The 6,000-nt window shown below is 41.6% G+C and overlaps 1 protein-coding gene across 8 annotated transcripts in view; it reads left to right on the top strand.

The window, feature by feature from the left end:
• The window catches only part of LOC124115340 (hemicentin-1-like), an 85,709-nt gene that overhangs the window by 37,477 nt on the left and 42,232 nt on the right, over window positions 1–6,000 (top strand). The window lies entirely within an intron of this gene.

Genomic DNA, 6,000 nt, shown 5'->3' with positions numbered 1-6,000 from the left:
ACTCACACCCTTCCTGAAGAGCAACTATAACGCGTATCTTGACAGATTTCTAACTGTTGGTTATTAGAATGTTCATGATAATCACCCTCTTGTGCAAGTAGTTATAGCAAACCCCACACGAATCCTACACAAGATAGGTCGTTGTGATAGCACTATTCTTGATCTAATAGTGGGTCGATAACTGACTAATAGTGGCTATTAAAGTCATTAAACGGGATGACCTAACCAATACACAAGCTATCCAACACGATTTGTAAATTAAGTTAATATTAAATATTCTTTCAAGTGTTTTACTATTTTTTCTAGTTGACTTTGAATAACATGTGAATAGGTATTATGTTGAAATTTAATGTGTCAATATAGACATGTGCAATTTGTACCTACAGTACGTGTAAGTAAAACATGTTATTTTAATTAGAAGATAAACATACCTTATCAACTTCTTTGATTGGCATTTAGAAGTTGGAGTACTGAGTAAGGATAAGAATTTATGGATGAACAACTTCTTTATTACAATTAAGAGCGACGTTACGGTGTAGGTTCTAACACTGTTATCAAGTACCTTATCAAGTCTGGTAAATAAGGAGGGTGGCCCAGTCGTCTAAGGCGCCGCGATTCGCTGTGTGAGTTGCGCCCCTTAGGCACGCCAGAAACCTATGATTGTGGGTTCGAATCCCGTTTCTCCCCGATTATGTTTCTAGGTTTGTCAGCACCATACCCGTGCTCGTGGGTTTCACCGACGTGGTAAACGTCTGAGACCTGCATCACTTCGGGCTTTCCTCCCACATTAAGCTGACACGCCGTGATATGACTGGATAACTGTTAAAAGCGGCGTTACACCTCACTCACTCACTCACTCACTCACTGGTAAACAAGGCGACAAACGTACTGTCTTTTCAATGTATAGCAAGGCTACCTGTTGATTTAACCACGTTAATATGACCAGAACGCGCAGCGTGAAGTTTCAAAAGTTAAATATAGCGCTAAACTAAACACAGTATGTTTATCTCCTAATTGTTCAGACTTGATAAATCTCGGTGTGTTTTCAGATCAGTTTGTATATTTTAAAACTACAATCGCAATCAAACAGACATGATGTCACGAGTTTGTTTTCTTATGAATGTGCGTGTGTTTAGTTCAATCAATTGCATTTCCTCTTTTCATAACGAGTCCTTTGAAAACTTCACAGCAAACACGGGAGTATGTTAGATCCATCTTTTTTTCATACTCTCCAAACGCTTACATATCAATTTCTAGATCGGGCTGTGTTCACTTAGAAGAGATCAAATATTTATACAGCGCTGTAGTCGATTCTGCTGGGACTTCAGACTACGGGAATCGATTGTGTCCCTGCCGGATGGTTGTTGCCGAGTTGGTTAACACGGACAATCGAGAATGTTCAAAGCGACGTCGTATGAAGACAAACATGTGGCCATACGAAAATGCTGTCATAAATTGATGAGTTACAAACACTTCAGGACTAAACAGCCACAGGCACGTGGTTTAGTTATATCACGGTGAGGGAAATGAGAAGATGTCTCTTCGTTGAATATATTTCGTTTTAAAATTATCTGATTCTTATTTTTGGATTTGTAACGTTTATGGGGTAACCCACGTTTGCAAAAAATACGGTATGGTAATCTGTTATCTACAGCTGAACATGTCATTTTTTTGGAATATTTGATTATTTCTGTGTTTGGCCAAGTTCCACCAAACAGTCGCTTGTAAGGAAATTGCTTCAATTGACGTGATCTGTATGCAGAGTTCGGAAGGATTCCAGTACCTATGTTTGTGGTTCATAGTGAGTGATTGAGGCTTTAAAGCCTCGTGTGAGATTATTTCAGTCATATAGCGGCGTGCATTCACTTGTATGTGTGTGTGTTTGCGTTTGTGTGTGTGTGTGTGTGTGTGTTTGAGTGTGTGTGTGTGTGTGTCGCATTTATCGGGACGAATGGCGGTTTTTATGCCATGCCGCAGTTTAACATGGATACCCCACTCAGAAACAGTAAACTCCGAGCCGACCAGTCCTTATTTTATTACGTAATTAATAATGCCACATGACAGGCACGGTAACAACAAGTACGATCTTTTAACGTCATTTGGTCTGACTCGACCGGGGATCGAACAACCGTCCTTCAGCTCTACGGACCGACGCTCCAGCCACGAGACAACGGAGGCGATGTGAACATATACACATATAATGTAATGGAACCTCTTTAGTCGCCATCTTGAATTTTTTATTTGTGTTCAGTTAAATTAAAATCAGAGTTTGTTTTCAAAACTAAAATGATTATTATTCCGTTGATCGTGTGAGTTCTGTTTACGTATGGTCTGTGTAAGCACTCTCATTAATAATTCATAACGTTAACATCTGTATTCAAATGCAACTTCATGAACGATTGTTTTTTCAATGTTTCGCAAATCAATCTGCCTTGAATCTGACAACAAATACTGAACTAACCGACCGAAATCCGATATCACTTTGTAAATATAATCGACAACGTTTAAGGTACAGTCACGTAATATATATATACACTTATTCACAATGTGTTGCGCTGAAGCTAAAAATACATATATACTGACGGAAAAAAGTAACTGCGTCATACAAAGTGGTGTAAATTTATGTTTGTAAAAAATACAGCAAAATAATTGGTCTTTCGTCTGATCAATGTTTATCATAACACATCCCTTTACAAAGTCCATATCTGGTAACAGGTGATCGAGAGATACGCCCAAAAAGAGGAGTTAATCAATTTTATTTTCTATATCTGTGTTCACTTAAAAGAGATCAAATATTTATACAGCGCTGTTGTCGATTTTGCTGGATTCAGAGCACGTGCATCGATTATGTCCCTGTTGCCTGGTTGTTGTCGAGTTGCTTTATAATGTTTAGAGAGGGGTGTTAATTAACAGTGTCAATATCGGGTGTAACCAACAATTGCGTTGACACAGGCGAGGTACAAGCGGTGCACTGACTGAAAAGATACCAGATGATTGAGAGCAGCCTGGGGGGTGTTGTTCCAAACGTCAACCAAGAATTTGTCCAACTGAGCTTGCGTTACCGCTGGTTTTGGTCCTGTCGTAGGCGTTGTTTTCTCCCATCCCAGACATGTTCTGTGGGAAAGGGGTCTGGAATGACAGCCGTCCATGGTTATCCGTCCCTGCAACGTGACGTTCCGTCCCTGCATTTGCACAAATGGTAGAGGGGCGGTCGGGTAGCTTAGTGGTTAAAGCGTTCGCTCGTCACGCCGAAGACCCGGGTTCGAATCCCGACATGGGTACAATGTGTGAAGCCCATTTCTGGTGTCACCCGCCGTGATATTGCTGGAATATTGCTAAAAGCGGCGTAAAACCAAGCTCACTCACTCACAAAGGGAAGAACATGATCGCGGTTGATGTCGTACCGGTAGAGTACGCCATTCTAATTGCCATTAATAAAATGAGTTGTATTCTGATCACACCTTCACTCCCTAAACATATTATAAGTTGAGTAACGCAAGCGTTGATAAAACGTTGTCCTGGACGCCTGTAGACCCCTGCACGACAACCGGAGCGATCCAGATGTAAACTGGGCTCATCAGTGAACGGAATACTGTCCCATTCTTGACTTCTGATCCTCAGATGTTGTACACGACGTCAGGCGTGTCTGACGGTGATGTGTAAGCATCACAAGGCGTATCGCTGGACGTCGGGGCTCCCTTAACCGGGTGTATACGGTCCTGCCACTAACTGGTCTCGATCCAGGAATTGTCCGACGTATTAATGTGGCAGTTTGGTATCGATTCCGTAGATGCACCAACTGAATATGGTTGACTGTTGACATGACGTCACACATGGACGACCGGCCCATGGGATGTCATTAGAGTTGTCTTGCTGTAGATAACGTCTCGAAAGAGATGATTTTGTGTTTCGATGAATATTTAACTCTCTGCCCACTTCGTTATGCGTCATTCCTGTTTGCCTGATACCCACGGAGCGTGGATGCTGCCATAGCTTTTCAACAAGCCGTGGTATCGCGAAAGCGCTATTTACGGTTAAGTGTTTTATGAGCACCTAACAGCTAACTGATCATTATGTGCTCTTCGCACAAACAAAATACACGTATCTTTCTCCCAACAAACACGCAAACATCCAAATTTTGCGCTGTGCATTAACATGTACGTGCAAATTGTGAATCACGACCTTACAGTCGAGGAGATGTCTTCAAGAACATGATTGTATTGACAAATTCATTATTTAATTTCAGAATAATTTTATTTGTTCTAAACATATAAAAACACAGTTACTTTTTTCCATAGCTATATGTTCACAATAAGTCATATTTCCTCAGGGGGCACGGGTGTCCAATTCATGTCAGATGACGTAATTCGCTGTGCAGAGTTGTGCCCCTTGGGCAGGCCAGAAACAATGATTGCGGGTTCGAATCCCGGTTCGCCCTGATTATGTTTCTTGTTGGTCAGCACCAAAGGTAAAGTCTGACACAGCAAAAGAAATGCAGTTTCCGGTATCCGGGTACCTTCCGGATACCTCCGGACACTTACCCAAAACGCGTCCGGGTATCCGGTGGCAGATACCTTGCCGGATACCAGATCCGTGGTATCCGGCATGGACACCTCACCGGAAAGTATGCCACCTGGAATCCGGGTATCCAGGTATCCGGTACCGGATACCTCACCGGATACCTCAATCTGAGTTTTAAAAAAAAATGTCACAAATTGGGGGGTGCATTTTGTTTAAATAAGTGTGAAACACCTAAAAATATATTGGAAACTAACCAAGAAAATTTAACATTGCTGAAGGTAGCCGGATGCAATTTTTCGAGATGTCTTATTTCTGGTAAAATGAGGTCTCCATCACCTCTGGCTTTCCTCCGACATCAAGCTGGCACGGCGTTATAGCCAACAAACTGACTTACGTATGTCTATAGCTGAAACCTGAATAAAATGATTAGGTGATTAGGTTATATCATTAAAGGAGAGGTGTTTTTAAGGATGATTAGGTAATGTCATTGATTTGATTTGATTAATCTGTTGTTTAACTCAGCAATATTCCAGCTTTATGACAGCGGTCTGTAAATAATCGAGTCTGGACCAGACAATCCAGTGATTGATATCATGAGCATCGATCCACGCAATTGGGATCGATGACATGCTTCAGCCAAGTCAGCGAGCCTGACCACCCGATCCCGTTAGTCGCCTCTCACGACAAGCATTTGCAGCAAGCATGGGTTGCTGAATACCTATTCTCTACACGGATCTTCACGGGTCTGATGTCATTGATGGATAGGACTAAGTTGTGTGATTAGATAGTATTGTGGGTGGATCGTTGTCTTTGGGTGGAGTTTGGGGTGGATTGTTGTATGTAGATGGATGGTATTTTGACTGAGTGGGTGTCAGGTTAATGTGGGAGGAAAGCCCGAAGTGATGCAGGTCTCAGACGTTTACCACTTCGGTGAAACCCACGAGCACGGGTATGGTGCTGACAAACCTAGAAACATAATCGGGGTTAATCGGGATTCAAATAGATTTCTAGCATGCCCAAGGGACGCAACTCTGGACACAAGACGAAGATATATGTGGCAGGAATTGAATTGAGGATATGTACGGTAACGTTATAGATTAATAGCACACTAGATATTCGAGAATACCAAAGAAGGGAAATGACTAAATATTATGAATGAAAAACTAATACGTATATATACTGTTTCCACGCGCTATGTTACAATGGTACATGCAATACAAAGACCTTGGTAGTCGATCAATTCCTTTTGTTCCGATTGGTTGCCTAGGAAACACAATAATAGGAGGAAGCTTTGAAATTGTTACAAACTTAGACCTAATTCGGACATTAATGATTAGTAATTGTATCAAGACCATGTATTGTTCATTCTCATCCCGATGGGGACAATCGTATGTTCTGTGTGTCAATAAATCGATGAAATTGCCAGACACGCACGGAAACATCGTGTCATCGATGAAACCAGATTATCATCTGACTTTT

The sequence above is a fragment of the Haliotis rufescens genome, unplaced genomic scaffold, assembly GCF_023055435.1.
Source record: "Haliotis rufescens isolate VD_foot unplaced genomic scaffold, xgHalRufe1.0.p SCAF_34, whole genome shotgun sequence".
Taxonomy (NCBI): Eukaryota; Metazoa; Mollusca; class Gastropoda; order Lepetellida; family Haliotidae; genus Haliotis; species Haliotis rufescens.
The sequence above is the reverse complement of the archived record's forward strand: the minus strand, read 5'-3'. Positions and strand labels throughout refer to the sequence as shown.